The sequence below is a fragment of the Salvelinus namaycush genome, unplaced genomic scaffold (assembly GCF_016432855.1).
Source record: "Salvelinus namaycush isolate Seneca unplaced genomic scaffold, SaNama_1.0 Scaffold10, whole genome shotgun sequence".
NCBI classification, from domain to species: Eukaryota; Metazoa; Chordata; class Actinopteri; order Salmoniformes; family Salmonidae; genus Salvelinus; species Salvelinus namaycush.
Genome location: NW_024057675.1, coordinates 307,803 through 334,280, shown reverse-complemented (window position 1 = coordinate 334,280; position 26,478 = coordinate 307,803). Strand labels below are relative to the sequence as shown.

Here is a 26,478-nt window from a genome sequence, read left to right as displayed (position 1 = left end):
AAGACGACACCTCTGCTCCCAATGTGGAAAGAGTTTTAACCAGTTAGGAAGCCTGAAAGCTCATGAGCGAATACACACAGGGGAGTTGCCTTACCACTGCTCCCAGTGTGGAACTAGGTTTACCAGATTAGGAAGCCTGAAAAGACATGAGAGGATACACACAGGAGCGAAGCCACACCATTGCGCCCAGTGTGGAAAGAGTTTTAACAAGTTAGGAAACATGAAATCTCATGAGCGAATACACACAGGGGAGAAGCCTTACCACTGCTCCCATTGTGGAAAGAGTTTTAGAGAGTCAGGAAACCTGAACGCTCATAAGCGAATACACACAGGGGAAAAGCCTTACCGCTGCTCCCACTGCGGAAAGCGTTTTAACCATTCAGGAAAGCTGAAAGAACACATGAGACTGCACACAGGGGAGAACCCTTGCAAATGCTCAGACTGTGGGAAGACATATTACTCATCACGGTCACTTAAACGTCATGTGAGAATCCACACGGGAGAATAATTACTTCTCCTCGTGTGTAAACTCATGTTTCACATCACATTGACTTAAAATTCATCAGAGAACATACACAGTGCTCCAATTGTCTTATATTGTTGACTGAGAATGTGTTTACTTGTTTATACCATATGAAATTGAATTGTACAAAGTAGTCTTAAACATATATTTGTATGTGAATATGGAGTCTGTCAGTTTGAATATAGAGTAGATCAGATTCCATGTGTTTAAATGGTCCTTTTTTAAACTCTGACTGTGTGTGTTTATCTGGCTGTGTCATTCCTCCAGCACTACAGATAATCAAGTGATATTTGGATGTTCTGCATTTGCTCCATTGTTTACATTTGCATTGTTGGCCCACTGATGATTTAATGAAATGAAAATGATCACAGACTCTGTAATAGAAAATGGTAATTGTAAACTCAGCAAAAAAAGAAACGTCCTCTCACTGTCAACTGCGTTTATTTTCAATAAACTTAACATGTGTAAATATTTGTATGAACCTAAGATTCAACAAATGAGACAAACTGAACAAGTTCCACAGACTTGTGACTAACAGAAATGTGTCCCTGAACAAAGGGGGGGTCAAATTCAAAAGTAGAATTCAGTATCTGGTGTGGCCACCAGCTGCATTAAGTACTGCAGTGCATCTCCTCATGGACTTCACCAGATTTGACAGTTCTTGCTGTGAGATGTTACCCCACTCTTCCACCAAGGCACCTGCAAGTTCCTGGACATTTCTGGGGGGAATGGCCCTAGCTCTCACCCTCCGATCCAACAGGTCCCAGACGTGCGCAATGGGATTGAGATCCGGGCTCTTCGCTGGCCATGGCAGAACACTAACATTCCTGTCTTGCAGGAAATCACGCACAGAAGGAGCAGTATGGCTGGTGGCATTGTCCTGCTGGAGGGTCATGTCAGGATGAGCCTGCAGGAAGGGTACCACATGAGGGAGGAGGATGTCTTCCCTGTAACGCACAGCGTTGAGATTGCCTGCAATGACAACAAGCTCAGTCTGATGATGCTGTGACACACCGCCCCAGACCATGATGGACATTCCACCACCAAATCGATCCCGCTCCAGAGTACAGGCCTCGGTGTAACGCTCATCCCTTCGACGATGAAGCGAATCCGACCATCACTCCTGGTGAGACAAAACTGCGACTCGTCAGTGAGAGCACTTTTTGCCAGTCCTGTCTGGTCCAGTGACGATGGATTTATGCCCGTAGGCAACATTGTTGACGTTGATGTCTGGTGAGGACCTGCCTTACAACATGCCCTCAGTCCAGCCTCTCTCAGCCTATTCCGGACAGTCTGAGCGCTGATAGAGAGATTGTACATTCCTGGTGTAACTCGGGCAATTGCTGTTGCCATCCTGTACCTGTCCCGCAGGTGTGATGTTCGGATGTACCGATCCGGTGCAGGTGTTGTTTCACGTGGTCTGCCACTGCGAAGACGATCAGCTGTCCGTCCTGTCTCCCTGTAGCGCTGTCTTAGGCGCTCACAGTACGGACATTGCAATTTATTTCCCTGGCCACATCTGCAGTCCTCATGCCTCCTTGCAGCATGCCTAAGGCATGTTCACGCAGATGAGCAGGGACCCAGGGCATATTTCTTTTGGTGTTTTTCAGTCAGTAGAAAGGCCTCTTTAGTGTTCTAAGTTTTCATAACTGTGACCTTAATTGCCTACCGTCTATAAGATGTTAGTGGCTTAACGACCGTTCCACAGGTGCATGTTCATTAATTGTTTATGGTTCATTGAACAAGCATGGGAAACAGTGTTGAAACCCATTACAACAAAGATCTGTGAAGTATTTGGATTTTTACGAATAGTCTTTGAAAGACAGGGTCCTGAAAAAGATCCGTACATTTATTTTCTGTGGAAGAAAAAGGGACGTTTCTTTTCTTGCTGAGTTTGTGTTTGTCATTGCAAAGATCTTATTATTAAAGATGTAATTTAACTGACTGGTGTGTGAACTTTGTCTCTCCTCATTTGGTAATACAGAAATTAACCACCACAGACTAACCTTGTGAAACTGACCTATTATAATCTCCTGGTCCTGGGAGTATCATCCTGCGTTGCAAACCAGCTGCACCTGCGTCCTTGTATGAATAATATCAGATTCCATGTGTTTAAATGGTCATTTCTTAAACTCTTTGTGTTTATCTGGGTGTGTCATTCCTCCAGCACTACAGATAATCAAGTGATATTTGGTTGTGATGCATTTGTTCCATTGTTTACATTTGCATTGTTGGTCCACTGATGATTTAATGACATGAAATATTCACAGAGTCTGTAATGGAAAATGTTAATCGTATGTGTCCACATATCTGCGTATGTGACTAACCTTGTGAAACTGACCTATTATAATCTCCTGTTCCTGGGAGTATCATCCTGTGTTGCAAACCAGCTGCACCTGTGTCCTTGTATGAATAAAGTCCCTCCCAGGAACAGGAAACTATAAAGATATGTGCTCATCACCCAATGCTTCAGGAATTAGACTGTCTACACTGCGCTGTGTAACTCTGTTATTCTCTCTGAGCTCAGAAATAAAGAATCTTGGTTTGACTTGGACTCCAGCAGATCCTTATTTTATAATATCCACCACAACTCTCCCACAGATTGCTGTTTATCATTGTCTCAAAGAAGAGTTCTTTGTTTTACTTTCCTGGGGTCATTTACAAGCCTCCCACTGGTTGAATAAATGTTGTTTCCACGTCATTTCAACAAAACAAATCCATGTGATGATGTTTGATCAATGCAGAAAACTGATTGGATTTGTAAAAAGCCGTCAACATCAGGAATCTTTATTTATTTTTCACCCAACTTGTATGCTAAATCCAATGACAGGTGACATTTTGTGTTGATTTCATGTTGAATTCGCGGCTCAAAGAAATGTAAATAGAAACTAGATGTTGAACTGACATCTGTGCCCAGTGGGCTGGTTTGAATAAGTGGCAGGTGTTGGATCAATATCCACCTTAGTAGCTAAGTTTCCGTGCAATTTGCGACAGATTTTCATGTGAATATTCTCAAATTTGTACAAAACAATATATGCATTTTCCCACCAGAAATGTTTCTATCAGACAGACTTATTGCTGATCAAAGGCTTTACGAGACAAAAAAATACTTTTGCTGTTGAATTCCCATGTGCCGAATGGAAAAATACAAGTTAAATGGGTTTCCATCACATTTTCAACTATACTGATGGTTTTAAAAACTTGTGTAAAATAGAAAACGTGTTCTTGTCCCGTGCACTGTAGCCAACAGCTCACATATACAGTGCTGGTAGGCTACCTACTTGATGAGATCATTATGGATGAGAGAGATATTATTTTATTTGTCAAATGACAACCAAGCATCAATCATCATGTCACCAGAATAAGACCCTCAAAATGTATTGGAAAGGAGCATCAAGCTCATCACATGCAGTTTCACCACCCTGTGAAGTTCATAACTTATTTCATCTGTAGCCTAATAAACTACATGGGTTCCCAAGTCGTAGAGGGAGGACCACACAACATATCATCACATGACTTCAAGTTAACGTCGATATGATGGTTATTATATAAATATTTGCGCATGAAGGAGTTTCCACCGTTTCTCGCTCATAAATGTTTACTGACACAAAATGATCCCACCATGTAAAACGAACAAACAAATTGTCTGTCGGCATTTATAAAATTGTAAAGGCATATCCTGTTTCCATCAGCCCGGTCATTACTTTTGAAATGGTTGGATCAATATCCACCTTCATTATATGGATGAAGCCTGATTTGGAATGTCTGAGTAGTTCTATCTGATGTCATAATACACCCCTCTGATAATCAAGTGATATTTGGAATGTCTGAGTAGTTCTATATGATGTCATAATACACTCCTCTGATAGTCAAGTGATATTTGGAATGTCTGAGTAGTTCTATCTGATGTCATAATACACCCCTCTGATAGTGATACATTTGCTCCATTGTTTCCATGTCAGTTGGTTTCCCACTCTGATGATTTATATCTGACAGAGGGGCTTTAAAGGAATAGTATGGTGACATCTTAGTGGGGCTTTAAATAAATAGGATTAATCATTAATCATAAACTCCTATACCAACAATACACTGGAGCTTTGACGTCAAGAAAAGATTGGGCTGATGGGTGGTGGTGCTACTCTATAGGTAAGGCTGTCCAATATGAATGTTCAATACACACAATAGGTTGATCAGTAGCCAGTTAGCTAGCTGCTACAGTCCAATATGAATGTTCAATCCACACAATAGGTTGATCAGTAGCCAGTTAGCTAGCTGCTACAGTCCAATATGAATGTTCAATACACACAATAGGTTGATCAGTAGCCAGTTAGCTAGCTGCTACAGTCTATTATGAATGTTCAATACACACAATAGGTTGATCAGTAGCCAGTTAGCTAGCTGCTACAGTCCAATATGAATGTTCAACCCACACAATAGGTTGATCAGTAGCCAGTTAGCTAGCTGCTACAGTCCAATATGAATGTTCAATACACAGAATAGATTGATCAGTAGCCAGATAGCTAGCTGCTACAGTCCAATATGAATGTTCAATCCACACAATAGGTTGATCAGTAGCCAGTTAGCTAGCTGCTACAGTCCAATATGAATGTTCAATACACACAATAGGTTGATCGGTAGCCAGTTAGCTAGCTGCTACAGTCCAATATGAATGTTCAATACACCCAATAGGTTGATCGGTAGCCAGTTAGCTAGCTGCTACAGTCCAATATGAATGTTCAATACACACAATAGGTTCATCAGTAGCCAGTTAGCTAGCTGCTACGTTTTTAGCAACACAACTCGCTATCAACAAAGTCAAAATGCCCTCCAGGCCTGGTGGTGGCAGCAGTGTACTACATCAACTGTTTACCAGAGCTTCCTGAGGGGAAACAATTAGGCTGTATATAGCTTGATTTTGGAGCCAGCAGCATACCACCCTTCTTCCCACAGCTGGCTTGCTTCTGAAGCTAAACAGGGTTGGTCCTGGTTGGTTATGCAAACATTTGTTTATTAGATCATGTTTATCATTAAGAATATTGTTTTATTTCTAAATGGTTACGCCTTGCTTTGGTCATGTGTTCTCTTATGGGTCAATCATTTTAATTAGAATATAGCAATTACGGTGTCTCCTCAATCACTTCCAGTGCCTTTGTAAAGTATTCAGATTGAGGACATTGCCTTGTGTAGGGTGCCATCTTTCAGATGGGACGTTAAACGGGTGTCTTGACTCTCTGTGGTCACTAAAGATCCCATTGCACTTATCATAAGAGTAGGGGTGTTAACTCTGGTGTCCTGGATTAATTCCCCATCTGGCCCTCATACCATCATGGTCACCTAATCATCCACAGTTTACAATTTGGCTCATGCATTCTCCCTCCTCTCCCCTGTAACTATTCCCCAGGTTGTTGCTGTAAATGAGAATGTGTTCTCAGTTGACTTACCTTGTTAAATAAATAATAACCATGTTTCCATCAAAAGTTGTTTAATTAGGATATATACAAATATGATGATGTCATAGTGAATTCATGACATGTGAATGAACAAGCCTTTTCATACTTTATAACATGGCTATATACAATGCCTTCAGAAAGTATTCAGACCCCTTGACTTTTTCCACATTTTGTTACGTTACAGCCTTATTCTATTGTGTATTAAATCATTTTTTCCCTCTCATCAATCTACACACAATATCCCATAATGACAAAACAAAAACAGGTCTTTAGAAATTGTTGCTAATTTATAAAAAAATTAAAAACTGAAAAATAACATTTACATAACTATTCAGACCCTTTACTCAGTACTTTGTCGAAGCACCTTTGGCAGCGATTACAGCATTGAGTCTTCTTGGGTATGATGCTACAAGCTTGGCACACCTGTATTTGGGGAGTTTCTCCCATTCTTCTCTGCAGATTCTCTCAAGCTCTGTCAGGTTGGATGGGGAGCATCGCTGCACAGCTATTTTCAGGTCTCTCCAGAGATGTTAGATCGGGTTCAAGTCCGGGCTCTGGCTCGGCCACTCAAGGACATTCAGAGACCAGAGACTTGACCCGAAGCCACTACTGCATTGTCTTGGCTGTGTGCTTAGGGTTGTTGTCCTGTTGGAAGGTGAACCTTCGCCCTCAGTTTGAGGCCCTGAGCGCTCTGGAGCAGGTTTTCATCAAGGATCTCTCTGTATTTTGCTCGGTTCATCTTTCCGTTGATCCTGACTAATCTCCTAGTCTCTGCTGCTGAAAAACATCCCCACAGCATGACGCTGTCACCACCATGCTTCACCCTAGGGATGGTGCCAGGTTTCCTCCAGACGTGACGCTTGGCATTCAGGCCAAAGAGTTCAATCTTGGTTTCATCAGAACAGAGAATCTGGTTTCTCATGGTCTGAAAGTCCTTTTGGTGCCTTTTGGCAAACTCCAAGTGGGCTGTCATGTGCATTTTACTGAGGAGTGGCTTCCGTCAGGCCACTCTACCATAAAGGCTTGATTGGTGGAGAGGTGGAGAGATGGTTGTCCTTCTGGAAGTTTCTCCCATTTCCACAGAGGAACTCTAGAGCTCTGTCAGAGTGACCATCGGATTCTTGGTCACCTCCCTGACCAAGGCCCATCTCCCCCGACTGCTCAGTTTGGCTGTGCCGCCAGCTCTAGGAAGAGTCTTGGTGGTTCCAAACTTCTTCCATTTTAGAATGACGGAGGCCACTCTGTTCTTGGGGACCTCCAATGCTGCAGAAATGTGTTGGTACCCTTCCCAAGATCTGTGCCTCGACCCAATCCTGTCTCGGAGCTCTACAGACAATTCCTTCTACCTCATGTCTTGGTTTTTACTCTGACAGTCTCATATAAAGGGTCAGAATACTTACTGTTATGTAAAGAAGGTATATTTTTTATCCAATAGGCTACCTGCCGCCCCAAATGATGGGCTATTGTGTGTAGTTTGCTGAATATATAAATATATTTTTTAAATCCATTTCAAAATAAGGCTGTAACTTTCTAAAATGTGGAAAAAGTCAAGGGGTCTGAATACTTTCTGAATGCACTGTACAAACTTCACATTGAATATTCTCCTCACTTTCAAAAAGCTCCATGAGGAAGAAAGGATTCCCAAATTATCTTTTAGATGTTCTGTCTTCAGGATGTTCTGGGTTGATGTCTGTTGGAGAGGGGAGGGGCAGTTGAGTGAGCTGGGGCCTTTTATTACCTTTCCTCTGGGAGCCTGTCAGCTGTGACATGATGAGAGCGAGTGAGAGAGGACCTACCTGTAAGATATATTGTGCTGTAAACATACTTCTATTTGAAGAGGTTTTTGACCCTTCAGGGACCTAATCTCAAACACTCATGAAAACATGAACAAAATATTGTCCACACGAAAGATAGAATTTGGTAATAAAAAAAGTTTTTTGACAAGTTATATGCATGAAAATAAAGATGTTTAAAAAATGTGACATTTTGGAGAGGTTTCTGCAGACTATATGGGAGGCCTAAGTCTTATTATGGATACATGTCTATAAAGATAGACTGGTATTAGATATCTGATCCATTTTTGGGGCACATGTTGACAAGATGTTGGAGAATCACTGGAGGGGAATATTGACCAACTGAGCATCTCAGTGTACAGCTCAATAAACACAATAGGAATTTTGTTACATTTCAGTCTTCTGTGATGTATTTAAAGTGTCATATTGGGATGCAAACTCAAATATGAATACATTTAAACTGTATCTGACATGGTACTGGTGTCTTCTTTTTTAAGCCCATAACCATGTGTGTGATGTGTAAACAAAAAAGGGCACCCCCCCATAAAAAGATCCTGCAACAGAAAGCTGCACAATATATTGAGAAAAGTATTTTGCTTACCATGACTATATCAAACCCTACTCCATGTGTTGCCACTATCATGTATCCTACCATGACTATATCAAACCCAACTCCATGTGTTGCCACTATCATGTATCCTACCATGACTATATCCAACCCAACTCCATGTGTTGCCACTATCATATATCCTACCATGACTATATCCAACCCAACTCCATGTGTTGCCACTATCATATATCCTACCATGACTATATCCAACCCTACTCCATGTGTTGCCACTATCATGTATCCTACTTGGCTGAAGCTTTGATCCAGTGGAAGAAGTATTGAGGAGCAGGGAGGTTAAAGGTCACTTCAGGACACAGCTGTTACTCTACACTATCCCTAGATAATCCAGTAATAAGATAACATTTCTACATTATTTAGGGCTCTATAACATCTCTATCTATATATAACATCTCTATCAATTTATATATATATTTCTTTACCCAATTCCATTTTCTCCGTTTAGGTTTTCCAGGTTTCTGATTTGTCCCTGTTTTCCTGGTTTTTGCTCTAAATCACACTGTTAATAGAAAACTACTGCAGCATAAATACTGGAGGGGTCAGGAGACACTGTGGCCCCATCCGATGAGACCCCCGGACAGGGCCAAACAGGAAGGATATAACCCCACCCGCTTTGCCAAAGCTCTACACAATATTCTGCTGCTGATGCCAGATGCCATAGCAGTCTCTTTCTGATGTAAAGCAGAGGGTCACCGAGCATGTGGTGCAGGTGATGGGGGACTTCATCTTGCAAACAACACAGCAACGCCTCCATGCTGTGCCCTTTTGGCCCTTAGGCACATCTATGCCTGCACAAATATATTTGGGCAGATGAACACTTGTGGCAGGAGCAGAAGGGACAGGGCGTGGTGCAGTGGTGCTGTAGCCAGCAAGCTCCTTGATGAGCTGCTCTCTGAAGGCTTTCTGTGAGAGGAAGGGCTTTCCACAGCTCTTAGCCATTTCCTTGTGTAGGATGAATGCATTCACCACAGCAATGTCGATGAAATGATAGAAGAAGGTCTTGTACCATTTCATTGTCTTATGGAGAACATTGTAATAGCCTATCAGCGCATCTGATAGGTCCACACCGCCCATGCTCTTGTTGTAGTCCTTTACTGCAGCTGGAATGGGAACATTTTTGGTGGTCCATACCCCGTCCTTCACACGCCTGACAACATGATCCCCATTGAAGGACTTGTGGATTGTTGTGCACATCACCACCTCTCTGGTATCCATCCACTTTACAAAAAGCAGGCCATCTTCACGGATCCATCGCATGGTCCCCCGCTCAGCCTGCTCAGGCATGTCGTTCACCTTCGTCTTCGGAAAGCCCACCCTGTTGGTACGAATGGTGCCACAAGCCCACACTTCCCGCTTCCTAAGGTCTGCAAACAGGGTAGGGCTTGTGTAGAAGTTATCCACAAAAAGTTTGTAGCCCTTCCCTAGCAGTTGAAAATCCAATAACTCCATTACAGAGTCATAGCCAAGTCCCTTACCGGTAGCAAAACTGTTCCTCCCCTCATAGACCAAAAAATTGCATGTGTAGGCACACACAGAATCAGCCAACACAAACAGCTTGTAACCCCACTTGGTTGGTTTGTTTCGCATGTATTGTTTGAGGCCAATTCTGGCCTTTGAGGCTACCATCCTCTCATCGATTGACACGTTCTGGGCTGGCTGAAAGTACGTCTTGCAGGCCTCAACAATACTGGAGTAGAGAGGTTTTATTTTGCACAGTCTATCAAACGTTGCTGTGCCTCTCTTCTTGTCATTCTCTTCATCAACCTTTGGGTCACTGATATGAAGCGCCTGTGAAAGAACCAGAAACCTTTTGCAGGACATAACAGTCATGGGGAAAGGCAGTTGGTAGAGTGATGACGTTTTCCAGTAGTCCGTCAGGCTTTTCAGCTTCACCAGCCCCATGTAGATGACCAGTGAAAGGTAGCAGAAAAAGTCTGACATGGATATGGGCTTCCATGCTCCCTTTTTGCCTGCCTGCTTCTTCTTCCCATACTTATTCGTGTTAGACACAAGCGAATCTACAACGGATTGTGTGAAAAACAACTGAAAAAGCTGAAGGGGGCTGTAAGTTGTGGTCGAGTTCACCTGAGGTCCTGGCTTCCTTTTCGGCCGAAAAGTTGGTTGGCGTGGCTCCACATCATCTTCTAGGACAGTGTGCCAACGCCCTTCTGTCCCTTTGTTAGCAGGTGGCACACTTCCCCTCTTCCGCTTCTTTGTCGGTGCCTTCACACCTGTAGATGGCCCAGAGACAGCAGGGGTCCAGCTGGATGAACAAGTTGGCGCTGGGGGCTCCCAGTCGGAATCAGTGCCACTGTGAATGAAAATGTTCAGTTAGAATAGTTTCACATATGAGCCCTGTATCAACAGGTATAATAAACATATATAAAGAGTACAGGGAACATAAAGTGCTGTTCCATTTCACTTTGGCCATTTTGTGGGCCTGCCTCAAATAGGCCATTTCATGTGGGGGTGGGGTGTAGCAACAGACACACGCGCCTCGGCCATGCTCCCTCTAACCTCTAACCGTAATATATAGCCTAATTAGAGAAAGCATGCTGGCTCTGTTGAGATGTATGGGTTTGCTGTTACATTCTACTCCATTCAATTTTTATATATATATATATATATATATATATATATATATATATATATATATATATATATACACACATTGGGGAGAACAAGTATTTGATACACTGCCGATTTTGCAGGTTTTCCTACTTACAAAGCATGTAGAGGTCTGTCATTTTTATCATAGGTACACTTCAAATGTGAAAGACGGAATCTAAAACAAAAATCCAGAAAATCACATTGTATGATTTTAAGTAATTAATTTGCATTTTATTGCATGACATAAGTATTTGATCACCTACCAACCAGTAAGAATTCCGGCTCTCACAGACCTGTTAGTTTTTCTTTAAGAAGCCCTCCTGTTCTCCACTCATTACCTGTATTAACTGCACCTGTTTGAACTCGTTACCTGTATAAAAGACACCTGTCCACACACTCATCAAACAGACTCCAACCTCTCCACAATGGTCAAGACCAGAGAGCTGTGTAAGGACATCAGGGATAAAATTGTAGACCTGCACAAGGCTGGGATGGGCTACAGGACAATAGGCAAGCAGCTTGGTGAGAATGCAACAACTGTTGGCGCAATTATTAGAAAATGGAAGTTCAAGATGACGGTCAATCACCCTCGGTCTGGGGCTCCATGCAAGATCTCACCTCGTGGGGCATCAATGATCATGGGGAGGGTGAGGGATCAGCCCAGAAATATACGGCAAGACCTGGTCAATGACCTGAAGAGAGCTGAGACCACAGTCTCAAAGAAAACCATTAGCACCACACTACGCAGTCATGGATTAAAATCCTGCAGTGCAGGCAAGGTCCCCCTGCTCAAGCCAGCGCATGTCCAGGCCCGTCTGAAGTTTGCCAATGACCATCTGGATGATCCAGAGGAGGAATGGGAGAAGGTCATGTGGTCTGATGAGACAAAAATAGAGCTTTTTGGTCTAAACTCCACTCGCCGTGTTTGGAGGAAGAAGAAGGATGAGTACAACCCCAAGAACACCACCCCAACCGTGAAGCATGGAGGTAGAAACATCATTCTTTGGGGATGCTTTTCTGCAAAGGGGACAGGACGACTACACCGTATTGAGGGGAGGATGGATGGGGCCATGTATCGCGAGATCTTGGCCAACAACCTCCTTCCCTCAGTAAGAGCATTGAAGATGGGTCGTGGCTGGGTCTTCCAGCATGACAACGACCCGAAACACACAGCCAGGGCAACTAAGGAGTGGCTCCGTAAGAAGCATCTTAAGGTCCTGGAGTGGCCTAGCCAGTCTCCAGACCTGAACCCAATAGAAAATCTTTGGAGGGAGCTGAAAGTCCGTATTGCCCAGCGACAGCCCCGAAACCTGAAGGATCCGGAGAAGGTCTGTATGGAGGAGTGGGCCAAAACACCCTGCTGCAGTGTGTGCAAACCTGGTCAAGAACTACAGGAAACGTATGATCTCTGTAATTGCCAACAAAGGGTTCTGTACCAAATATTATGTTCTGCTTTTCTGATGTATCAAATACTTATGTCATGCAATAAAATGCAAATTAATTACTTAAAAATCATACAATGTGATTTTCTGGATTTTTGTTTTAGATTCCGTCTCTCACAGTTGAAGTGTACCTATGATAAAAATGACAGACCTCTACATGCTTTGTAAGTAGGAAAACCTGCAAAATCGGCAGTGTATCAAATACTTGATCTCCCCACTGTATATATACACACAAACATAGGCTATGGGTCGTTCACATACATACAAATGTATCCTCACTCACAATGAATAGCCAACGTGTACTTTACACATTCCATTACCTTTTTATTGCAAATAAAATGTAAAAACAATCACAAATAATATTTTATATTATTAATTTCAAACAGCATTAGCGTGACAAGAACTTACCAGTCTAAAACAATGTCCTCTCCGTTCAAAAAAATAGGCCTCAGTTTCAGAATCATAGGAGTGATCGCTAATGGAGTCTTCCTCAAAAAACAGTTCTGTATCACTTTCACGATCAATTTTCTCAAAGATGTTGTCTACATTCGTATATCTAGTCTTAGATTTAGCTTTCCCTGACTTATTCGCCATGATGTTGGATAAATAAACAGCTGAAGATGCAAGTTGCCGAAATACTGCTGTGCGTAATAACTTTCCTTCCTTCCAGTTCTAAACGCAAAGGTAAAAGACACTCGTTACGCCTGCGTTTCATGTATGGGTTGGTCTTCAAACAAAGAACCATTTGATAGCCAATGAACAGAGGTAAATGGCACTATCTACCCAGCTAGATTTCAAGACGATGAGTGGTCATTGGGTTAAAATACAGTCAATCAACGAGACAGTGGTCATATAATTGGTGCACAATGAGCTCGTTACTCGTTGTCTTCCAATCGTTTTTTTCGGCTCAATACGTCCCGCGAAATGACCCATCAAGTTTGGTTGTGTTACAAACAAACAGTTGATTGCAAGGAAACCAAACATGACTGGATAACGTCAGGTTTAGTCAGTGTATTTAGGTCGGATGTTTCGTCGAAAATTTAATGAAATTCAACGACATAAGCGTTCACAAAATGTTTCGTGTTAGGCTATAAAAAATGGATTCAACCGAACAAAAGACCATTCATTGTGTAACAATGAGCCTTGGGATTGCAAACAGAGCAAAATCTTCAAAGGTAAACGATTTATTTCAACGCAATCTGTGATAATGTTACGCCTGTGCTGGTTGCAAAAGTAGTTTGTTATGGAGCGCTGAGCTCAGATAATCGCATCCTATTCTTTCGCAGTAAATCCTTTTTTAAATTTGACAACGCAGTTGGATTAGCAAGATTCTAGGCTTTTGAAGCATGTGAGACACTTGTATTTTCAGGAATGTTTAATATGACTATTTGTGGCGATCACCGTATGTTGTCTATTTTCAAACCCGGATCCGGGATCAGTAGTTAAGAGAAGTTAATTTTACCTCTATTTCTGCTTTTTGTTACTCCTCTCTTTGGCTGGAAAAATGGCTGTATTTTTCTGTGACTTGGCTCTAACCTAACATAATCGTTTGGTGTGCTTTCGTCGTAAAACCTTTTTGAAATCGGACACTTTGGCTGGATTTACAACAGGTGTATCTTTAAAATAGTGTGAAATACTTGTATGTTTGAGGAATTTAAATTATGGGATTTCTCTTTTGAATTTGGCGCCCGGCAGTTTCACTGGCTGTTGACGAGGTGGGACGCTACCGTCCCACATACCCTAGTGAGGTTAACATTAACTTCTTGCGACTACAGGGGGTGCTGTTTTCTCATTAGCATAATTGCATTACAGATTAAACGGCTTCCTACTAAATTCTTTATCGTACAATATGCATATTATTACTATTATTGGATAGAAAACAGTCTCTAGTTTCTATAGGCGTTGGAATTTTGTCTCTGAGTGGAACAGAACTCATTCTACAGCAATTTCCCTGACATGGAGTCAGATTTCACACATTTTGGCCCCTGATCTGGAGTCAGTTTAAAGGCCACTGTGAACGCTATCAGGATACGGACACTGCTTACGTCTTCCCCTGGATGCCTTTACGTGATGACGATTTGAATGGTATCGATTGCGCAATCACAGCCCCTATAAAACAAAAACACGTGTAGGTAGGCACTCCTTTCCAGCTGCGTCGGACGCACGGTGGGCACCGACCCGTTCTTTTTCCAAGCATTAGTGTAGCCAGTTATATTTCTCCGGTCATGTTTCTACTCGTTATAGGAGTTAAAAACATCATAAGGTAGTTAATTTAAACCGTTTTATAGCAATTTATATCCGTTTAGTGCGATTTTGGGACATTTATTTCTGTGACACTTTCAAGCGCCGGGCAGGTTTCCAGTTCATGCCGAACGCAGTTGGCATTTCCACATGGCAAGAGGACAGCTTTCGACCAAAAGACGATTAGACCCAAGAAAGGATTCTTTGCCCAAGATTCTGATGGAAGAACAGCTCAAAGTAGGAACAATTTATTATGATAAATCGTGTTTCTGTCGAGAAATGTTAATCGCTTATGACGCCATTTTGTTTGACGTAGCTTCGCTTGGCGCAAACTGTATTGAAAAGTAAGGATAATTTAAAAAATGTAAATCAGCGATTGTATTAAGAATTAAATTGTCTATCAATCGCTGTCCACCCTATATTTTTTAGTCACGTTTATGAGTATTTATGTATAGACTAGATCACTGTCTAATATGGCGCAGGACATTTTCTGACCAGCTGGGCTACTTTTCTCATTGTCTAACCATGATTTTGGTGGCTAAATATGCACATTTTCGAACAAACTGTATATGTATGTTGTAATGTGATGTTACAGGAGTGTCATCTGAAGAATTCTGAGAAGGTTAGTGAAAAAATTAATATATTTTGGCGATGTTTACGTTATCGCTCTCTTTGGCTAGAATCAATGCTCTGGTAACGTTTGCATATGTGGTATGCTAATATAACGATTTATTGTGTTTTCGCTGTAAGACACTTAGAAAATCTGAAATATTGTCTGTATTCACAGGATCTGTGTCTTTCGATTAGTGTATGCTGTGTATTTTTACGAAATGTTTGATGATTAGTAATTAGGTAAACACGTTGCTCATTGTATTTATTCTAGTCCATTTGTGACAGTGGGTGCAATTGTAAACTCTGATATCTACCTGAAATATGCACATTTTTCTAACAAAACCTATCCTATACCATAAATATGTTATCAGACTGTCATCTGATTAGGTTTTTTCTTGGTTAGTGGCTATCAATATCTTAGTTTAGCCGAATTAGTGATAGCTACTGGTGTTGAGAAAAAATGGTGGACAAAGAAAAAGGGTGTCTTAGGCTAACATGGTTAGCTAATAGATTTACATATTTTGTCTTCCCTGTAAAACATTTTAAAAATCTGAAATGGTGACTTTATTCACAAGATCTGTATCTTTCATTAGGTGTCTTGGACTTGTGATTTAATGATATTTAGATGCTACTATTTAATTGTGACACTATGCTAGCGATGCTAATCAGTGTGGGGGGGGGGGGTGGGGGGTGCTCCCGGATCCGGGGTAGAGGCTCGTTAGAGGTTTAACAACAAATTTGTGGAGTGTTTGAAAAACGAGTTATAATGACTCCAACCTAAGTGCATGTAAACTTCGACTGTGTATATAAATATATATATATATAAAAATATATATATATATAATATCAAATGAATATGCGACCATTTAACATTAGCATGAGAAGCAAAAACCTTTTTTTACTTACTGGTCTAAAAGTGGATCTTTTCCTTCCAAAAACATTTCTTCTGCGCTGGAATCATAACTGTGGTCACTCACAGAGTCCTCATCCATTCCTTCTGTGTCACTCTCCTGGTCAATGTCTGCAATAATATCATCAAAATGTTTATACTTGGACTGAGATTTAGCTTTTCCACTCTTAGTAGCCATGTTTAACTTTTTCAGATTTGAGAAGTTTGTAGAAGAGAAGGAACTGCTGTGAAACGTAAACTACAGTGCGTCCTGTTTCCTTTCACCAGAGAATGAACTCTGTTGTGCACAGCTCTAGCATGATGGCTGTTTGTCCTACAAACAGCATTCACATACTGCTGGAAAGCCCAGCTCATTGGCTATCTAGCTAGGTTTCAAAACGATAGGTGGTCATTGGACCAAGACCCTTCATGGGCTAATTCAGGTGTTGTATAGCCAATACATCATGTAGAATGATGAAACAAGTTTGGTTGCCTTCTAGAGTGTCTGAAGATTGCACAGAAACCGAACTTGACCATGTTAAACAATGTTAGATTTCTAACAAAATTAGATTTCATAAAATTGTTTTGTTGCAAGTTGAGTCGGAATTCATGCAGAACGCTGTTTACAACATGGATGGTGTGAGGATATACAATACCATTCAAGAGTTCGGGGTCACTTAGAAATGTCCTTGTTTTTGAAAGAAAAGCAATTTTTTTGTCCATTTAAAATAACATCAATTTGATCATAAACACAGTGTAGACATTGTTAATGTTGTAAATGACTATTGTAGCCAGCAAGTTGGAAAAATCTGCTGTTCTGAACTTGAGCAAGGCAGTTAATCCCCAACAACAACTGCTCCCCGGGCACCGATGACGTGGACATCGATGAAGGCAGCCCCCACACTGATTCAGAGGGTTCAATGCGTTCGACACATTTCAGTTGAATGCATTCAGTTATACAACTGACTAGGTTTCCCCTTTCCATCATTAGATGCTACAGTCCTCCTTTAAGACTCCATAATGTTTCATCTGTACGTGCTACAGGCCTCCATTAAGACTAGAATATCTGAAGAATCCAGGTATTTCCATGTTTAACAAGTTCAGTAGATCAGATGTTAATGAAGCAATACAGACCACATTGAAGTGTATGGAGTGTAGTTTTCCTGTTCTACAGTCTTGTAAAGACAGGGGGGTTGACTGGGACAGGCAATATAACATCCATAATGTTCTTAGGAACTGTTTTTGTCCTTACATCAGATCATCTTATAACTGTCTCTCTAAAGCTAACTTTCATCAAGGTTTTATATGGTCAATTGGTTTCTCTCTTTTCATTGGCAGAAACCTTTTTCAGTGTTATGATATTCATAACATCCATATCCACCAGTCTATCTTCCTGTCAACTAACAGAACTCTGCTGGTTGTCCTGGTAACAGATACCAGTCAGAAGCAGAACCATTGTATTTGTTCAAACTAAACTACTTACTTTGATGAGTCAAATCTGATCCTTTCTTCTCTTCTCCTCCTCTCACAGTTCCACTCAGCCCCGTTGTTTTCCTGCAGTCCACCAGCAGCACAGACAACCTCTTCATACCCAGCAGTAAGGCGCTACCGGGAGAGGCACGACATAGGGACTTCAGTAGGACAGAAGTGCTAGCGTTGTCCTGGTAACCATAAAGAGGGGACACAGACACATATCATTATGGATGCTGATGTCACTGTTGTCATGAAGAGCTTTACAGAAACCCAGCCCAGACCCCGATAGAGCAAGCTGTATGCTAGACCAGACCAAGCTGTACCATCTGGTGTTCTGATCTGGAGAGACTCTTCTCTGCCTCGTCAGCATCAGGATGTTGTTGAGGCTCCCCAGAGGATCCACGATAGTCATGTCTCTCTCCTGTGTGAACGACAACATCAGACAGACAGTCAACTTATGATCTTCTACTACAATCATAGGGTCTTACAAGAGGCATGAATGTCTAAAAAGGGCTTAAAATGGGCACTTTCATCATGATTTTGTAAAATATTGTTTGTGTTGTAAATGTAAAAGGGTCGTTCCACTAAATGGAGGCTTTTTGCACCCCTTTGATATTTTAAGTAGAAATGATGCACCAATATTACATTTTAAAAGCCTGTTATGCAAAGTTAGGTGCACTTTAATACAGACCACACAGAGAATTCAATAAATCGAATTTAAAAGTTCCAAAAATATATGTACCAATGGCAGATTAGCACTTAAACATTTCCTACCTTACTGAACAACATATTCAAGTGTAGAACTTCAGTAGAATGCCCCTTTAAAACCACACATTAGTTCAGGTTATAATTTGTGTAACGTTCCAACAGGAATATGTTCCAAAAACTTCGTAAATAACAAGGTTGCCAACAAACAGCGCATACAAAGTTGTATAGAGGCAGAATAAGACACCGGGAAGGGAGTGGGCTATTTCATTACGTGTTTCACTCACCACGTTAATCCACTCTGGTAGCCTACGGACAAACATTAAGAATAAGCTACGTGGTGAGTTGATGCCTATTCGGCAGCGTGTTAGCTCGGTGAATTGACCATGCTACTTTGCATGCGGCGTTTGTTGGCATCCTTGTACTTTACGAAGATTTTGGAACAGATTCCTGTTGGGACGTTCCACAAATTAGACCCCATTAGTTCAACAACTGCATCGTTTGTGACCCTGGTTTTAAGACAGTACTCACTGGTGGTAATCGGAAATTCCCTCTCCTCCTCTTTTATTGAGATAGCCTCCTCTTCCTCTTTTACTACAAAATGTTCTTCCTCTTCTTTCAATGTTATGGTATCTTCCTCCTTTTTGATTCTGAAAGGTTCTACCTCCTCCTCTTCCACTCTGACAACCTCTCTCCCATCTTCCTCTTTCACTGTAATATCATCCTCTTCTGTCAATGTGATAGCCTCCTCTTCCTCCTTTCTCATCCTGAAAGCTTCTTCCTCTCCTTTCACCAGAGCTTCTTTCTCCGTCGAGTTTAGTGAGCTCATGTCCGGGCGATTATCCTAGTGCAGTATCAATTTAACACATTTGCTAATTTAAGACTCAAATTACGTTTAAATGAACGAGTAGATACGTAAACATAATTATGAGCCAAACACTAAGAGTAATATACACAAGATTGGTTTAAAGAGCTTCAATGTTTCTGTTTTATGTTCGCTAGCAAACCACCGCGTTGATTGAATCAGAAGCCTTTTGTCGCAGTTGAAGAGGCATCCTGTCCCGTCCACTAGAATACACGTCACGCAAGACGCATCACCCGAAAGACTCATATCGCCATCTGCTGGCTGGAGTGGGTAACGCAGATTGGAGAAAAAACAACCAGATGTTATGTTTTCTCTTCCTTCTTACAGCCAATACTTTAGGTAGGATTAGGTGACAGATTGAAGAGGGTGGCATATTCCAAGCTAAATTGACCAAAGCTCATCGCAAACAACACATAATAACACCTCACATAATGTTGCCCTAAAACTATGACAATTTCTCTCACCCAGTGGCATATGGGCTATTAAGGTGAGTGTAGGTGAGGCCACATGAAGCAGTGCCTGCTTTGTTTAAGGTAACATGGACAGATACGGCTCTACCTGTGTAGAGCTCATGCCCCTTTTCCCTTCCAGTCTCTAAAGTTCCCTTTTGGGTGGTGGTATAATTTGTATTCATTTTTTTGTCATTTTTATTCTGAACCCACTGCCTGCAAGTCATTGTTAAATTTGCCTAACTATCTTACAGGTAGACCCTCTCTCACTCTCTCTCATCATGTCACAAGCTGACAGGCTCCCAGAGGCAGGGTAATAAAAGGCCCCCAGCTCACTCAACTGCCCCTCCCCTCTCCAACAGACATCAACCCAGAACATCCTGAAGACAGAACATCTAAAAGATCATCTGGGAATCCTTTCTTCCTCATGGAGCTTTTTGAAAGTGAGGTGAATATTCAATGTGATGTTTGTACGGTGGATTCAGAAAGTATTCAGACCCCTTTACTTTTTCCACATTTTGTTAAATTACAGCCTTATTTTAGAATGGATTTAAAAAAATACATATTCAGCAATCTACACACAATACCCCAATATGAGAAAACAAAAACAGGTTTTATGAACATTTAGCGAATTTCTTAAAGATAAAAGATCAGATAAAAAACATACCTTATTTACATAACAGTAAGTATTCAGACCCTTTGCTATGAGACTGTCAGAGCAAAAATCAAGCCATGAGGTAGAAGGAATTGTTCGTATAGCTCCGAGACAGGATTGCGTCGAGGCACAGATCTTGGGAAGGGTACCAAAACACTTCTGCAGCATTGAAGGACCCCAAGAACACAGTGTGGTGAAGAAGGCGCAACAGAGCCTCTTCAACCTCAGGAGGCTAAAGAAAGTTGGCTTGTCACCTAAAACACTCACAAATTTTTACAGATGCACAATGAAAGCAATCCTGTGTCGGCGCTCTACGCACCATTCCTTCGACCTCGTGGCTTGGTTTTTGCTCTGACATGCACTGTGAACTGTGGGACCTCATATAGACAGTTGTGTGCCTTTCCAAATCATGTCCAATCAATTGAATTTACCACAAGTTGAAGAAACATCTCAAGGATGATCAATGGAAACAGCATGCACCTGAGCGAGTCTCATATCAAAGGGTCTGAAAACTTATGTAAATAAAGTATTTATTTTGATAATAATTTATAATTTGCAAACATTTATAATAATTTACAAACATTTCTAAAAACCTGAATACTTTCCGAAGGCACTGTATGTATATAAAAATATGTTTTCCACTAACCCTACCATCCATCCCCTAATTAGAGTAAACTAATGCACAACAACTATTAGGCTTCTACGTCCAGCTTCTACATACTATGTACATTTTACGGACACAATGTATTTTACAATAGTTATATTTAGTTTGTTTTTAATCCTATCCTTCAGTTACCCTACACCTCTCCCATCTATCTCTGAAGACCATCCAGTCCTAACCTTCAGTTACCCTAAACCTCTCCCATCTATCTCTGAAGACCATCCAGTCCTATCCTTCAGTTACCCTAAACCTCTCCCATCCCTGCCACTGAAAAACATCCCCACAGCATGATACTGCCACCACCATGCTTCACCGTATGGATGATGCCAGGTTTCTTCCAGATGTGACGCTTGGCATTCAGGCCAAAGAGTTCAATCTTGGTTTCATCAGACCAGAGAATCTTGTTTCTCATGGTCTAAAGTCCTTTAGGTGCCTTTTGGCTAACTCCAAGCTGGCTTTCTTTTGTCTTTTACGGAGAAGTGGCTTCCGTCTGGCCACTCTACCATAAAGGCCTAATTGGTGGAGTGCTGCAGAGATGGTTGGTCTTCTGGAAGGTTCTCCCATTTCCACAGAGGAACTCTTGAGCTCTGTCAGAGTGACCATCGGGTTCTTGGTCACCTCTCTGACCAAGGCCCTTCTCCCCCTATTGCTCAGTTTGGCTGAGCCACCAGCACTAGGAAGGGTCACCAGCACTAGGAAGGACACCACTACTAAAGGAAACCACTACTAAAGGAAACCACTACTAAAGGAAACCACTACTAAAGGACACCACTACTAAAGAACACCACTACTAAAGGAAACCACTACTAAAGGAAACCACTACTAAAGGAAACCACTACTAAAGGAAACCACTACTAAAGGAAACCATTACTAAAGGAAACCACTACTAAAGGAGACCACTACTAAAGGAGACCACTACTAAAGGAGACCACTACTAAAGGAGACCACTACTAAAGGAAACCACTACTAAAGGACACCACTACTAAAGGAAACCACTACTAGGTTTCCTAGTAAGGTGTGATGGTGTGCGTGTGCTTTGCTGTTGACACTGATTTATTTAGTATTCAAGGCAAGGTTGTTGGGGATTAACTGCCTTGCTCAAGTTCAGAACAGCAGATTTTTCCAACTTGCTGGCGTGGGGATTCGAACCGGAGACCTTTCGGTTACTGGCCCAACATTCTTCACCGCTAGTCTACAAATGTTACAACTTCAATTCATTATTTCTCAATGATGCTTTAAAGTGATTCCATACATTGAAACTAGTCCAGTGGAGTTTGTCCTCTCCCTCTGTCTCTCCCTGTAGTGTTGTACTGAAACAGCTGCAAAAACGTGACTAGTGATGTTGCTGGATTACGCGGGCCTCGTTCTGCTGCTTTGCCAGTTAATTTGTTATTTTATTAAAGCTTTGGCCTTTGGATTGGATTGTTTATTTATGTCTGAGGGGAAAAAATGTCAACCCATAAATCCTATCCAAACATGATGATGTCATAGTGAATTCATGACATCTGAATAAGTATTTTCATGCTTTATAATATGGTTATATACAGTTTATATATGCACTGAACAAAAATATAAACGCAACATGCAACAATTTCAACGATTTACAGTTCAAATAAGGAAATCGGTCAATGTAAATAAATTCACTAGTCCGTAATCTATGGACTTCGCGTGACTGGGCAGGGGCGCAGCTATTGGTGGGCCTGGGAGGGCATAGGCCCACTCATTGGGGATCCAGGCCACAAAAGGGTTTTATTACGGAGAGACATACTCCTCAGTTTCATCAGCTGTCCGGGTGGTTGGTCTCAGTTTCCCATAGGTGAAGAAGCCGGATGTGGATGTACTGGGCTGGCGTGGTTACATGTGGTCTGCAGTTGTGAGGCCGGTTGGACGTACTGCCAAATTCTCTAAAACAACGTTGGAGGCGAATTATGGTAGAGGAATTTACAGTACCAGTCAGAAATTGACATTCCAGGGTCTTTTTTAATTTTTTAAAACTATTTTCTACATTGTAGAATAATAATGAAGACATGAACTCTGAAATAACACATATGGAATCATGTAGTAACCAAAAAAAGTGTTAAACAAATCAAAATATATCTTATATTTAAAAAATCTTAATGTAGCCACCCTTTGCCTTGATGACAGCTTTGCACACTCTTGGCATTCTCTCAACCAACTTCATGAGATAGTCACCTGGAATGCATTTCAATTAATACGTGTACCTCGTTAGAAGTTCATTTGTGGAATTTCTTTCCTTCATAATTATTTTGAGCCAATCAGTTGTGTTGTGACAAGGTAGGGGTGGTATACAGAAGATAGCTCTATTTGGTAAAAGACCAAGTCCATATTATGTCAAGAACAGCTCAAATAAGCAAAGAGAAACAACAGTCCGTTACTTTAAGGACCACCACAGGAATGGAAGACCCAGAGTTACTTCTTCTGCAAAGTATAGGTTCATTAGAGTTACTAGCCTCAGAAATTGCAGCCCAAATAAATGCTTTACAGAGTTCAAGTAACAGACACATCTCAACATCAACTGTTCAGAGGAGACTGCATGAATCAGGCCTTCATGGTTGAATTTCTGCAAGGAAACCACTACTAAAGGACACCACTACTAAAGGAAACCACTACTAAAGGAAACCACTACTAAAGGAAACCACTACTAAAGGACACCACTACTAAAGGACACCACTACTAAAGGACACCACTACTAAAGGAAACCACTACTAAAGGAAACCACTACTAAAGGAAACCACTACTAAAGGACACCACTACTAAAGGACACCACTACTAAAGGAAACCACTACTAAAGGAAACCACTACTAAAGGAAACCACTACTAAAGGAAACCACTACTAAAGGAAACCACTACTAAAGGAAACCACTACTAAAGGAAACCACTACTAAAGGAGACCACTACTAAAGGAGACCACTACTAAAGGAGACCACTACTAAAGGAAACCACTACTAAAGGACACCACTACTAAAGGAAACCACTACTAGGTTTCCTAGTAAGGTGTGATGGTGTGCGTGTGCTTTGCTGTTGACACTGATTTATTTAGTATTCAAGGCACACTTAACCAGCATGGCTACCACAGCATTCTGCAGCGATATGCCACCCCATCTGGGTTGTGCTTAGTTAGACTATCATTTGTTTTTCAACAGGACAATGACCCAACACACCTCCAGGTGGTGTAAGGGCTAATTGACCAAGACGGAGGGTGATGGAGTGCTGCATCAGATGACCTGGCCTCCACAATCCCCCGACCTCAACCACATTGAAATGGTTTGAGATGAGTTAGACCGCAGAGTGAAGGGAAGACAGCCAACAAGTTCTCAGCATATGTGGGAACTCCTTCAAGACTGTTGTTGGAAAAGCATTCCAGGTGAAGCTGGTTGAGAGAAGAGTGTGCAAAGCCGTCAAGGCAAAGGGTGGCTACTTTGAAGAATCTAATATATATTTTGATGTAACCCTTTTTTGGTTACAACATGAGGCCATGTATTTTTTTATAGTTTTGATGTCTTCACTATTATTCTACAATGTATAAAATAGTAAATATAAAGAAAACCCCTTGAATGAGTAGGTGAGTCCAAACTTTTGACTGGTACTGTACATTAAATTCCCTGGCGACAGCTCCAGTGGACATTCCTGCAGTCAGCATGCCAATTGCCCGCTCCCTCTGAGACACCTGTGGCATTGTTGTGTGACAAAACTGCACATTTTAGCGGCCTTTTATTGTCCCCAGCACAAGGTGCACCTGTGTAATGATAATGCTGTTGAATCAGATTCTTGATATGCCACACCTGTCAGATGGATGGATTATCTTCGCAAAGGATAAATGTTCACGAACAGGGATGTGAAAATTTGTGCACAATTTGAGAGAAATTAGCTTTTTGTACATATGGGAAAATTCAATCTTTTTTTTCAGCTCATGAAACATGGAACCAACACTTTACATGTTGAGTTTACATTTGTGTACGGTGTAGTTTCTATCAGTTTTTTGAACATCTGCTGTCATAGTGAATTCATGTGAATGAACAAGCCTTTTCAGACTTTAAAATATGGCTGTATATAAACTTACTATATATAGTTACTATCAGATTTAGGAATGTCTACCCAAAATATCTCACCGTATTTTTTACTTTACCCAAACTGTCATGACATCAGTAACAGTCAAAATGTTGAAAATGTGTCAACGTCTAAATAACAAACTGGGCCATTTTTAAATAGCGTGTCAAACGGGGAGATGTTATGTTCTTAAGTTATTTTATGTTTAAGGAAGTGCGTAGGTCACATTCTGTATCATACAGCTATGAAGTTAGATATTTAGAACCACGTGCTTGATTGGAATCCAGCGACGTCTGTGTCTTCAGTGTCCTAGAACTGTTTAGTTTTTTGTGTTCTGACTTGTAAAACAGAATGAATAAAATAAGTAATGTAAACATATTATTAGTAATTACCAGGAAGCTCGACAACATTTCTTTTAAAATCACACTAAGATTGTTAAAACTGGCCTCAGGTTATTGAGGGATCAATAAGATTTACCCTCGTAGCAAGGCCGTTTTATCATGTGGAGGTTTCATTCGGGTCTCTATTTTAAAAAACACACTGTCTTTGGCAGGAGAAAGACCAAACTCAGAGGAACCAGAGCCAGGGACGTCCAAACCAGCAAGACGACACCAGTGTTTCCACTGTGGAAAGTGTTTTAACCAGTTTGGGGACCTGAAACGACATGAGAGAATACACACAGGGGAAAAGCCTTACCACTGCTCCCAGTGTGGAAAGGGTTGTTACCTCTTATGGGAGCTTAAACAACACGAGAGAATACACAATGGGGAGAAGCCTTACCATTGCTCCCAGTGTGGAAAGAGTTTCAACCAGAAAGGACACCTGAACCAACACGAGAAAATACACACAAGGGAGAAGCCCTACCACTGCTCCCAGTGTGGAAAGAGTTTTAATCAGAAAAGCTACCTGAAAAAACATGAGAGAATACACACAGGGGAGAAGCCTTTTCACTGCTCCCAGTGTGGAAAGTGTTTTAACCAGTTAGGGGACCTAAAACGACATGAGAGAATACACACAGGGGAGAATCCTTACCAATGCTCACAGTGTGGAAAGAGTTTTAACCAGAAAAACTACCTGAAAAAACATGAGAGAATACACATTGGGGAGAAGCCTTACCACTGCTCCCAGTGTGGAAAGTGTTTCAACCAGTTAAGGGACCTAAAACGACATGAGAGAATACACAAGGGAGAATCCTTACCACTGCTCACAGTGTGGAAAGCGTTTTACCCACTTACATAACCTGAAAACACATGAGCTAAAACACAGGTGGTGAAGCCTTACCACTGCTCCCAGGGTGCAAAGGTTTTGCCCATTTTAGGAAGCCTGAAAGAACACATGAGACAGCACACAGAGGAGAAGGCTTAGAAAAGCTCAGACTGCGGGAAAACATATTACTCATCATAGTCACTTAAAG

General features: G+C 41.4%; 1 pseudogene; it reads left to right on the top strand.

Annotated features, from left to right (window-relative positions):
- Nucleotides 1–26,478, top strand: part of LOC120035235 — a 197,421-nt pseudogene that overhangs the window by 66,299 nt on the left and 104,644 nt on the right.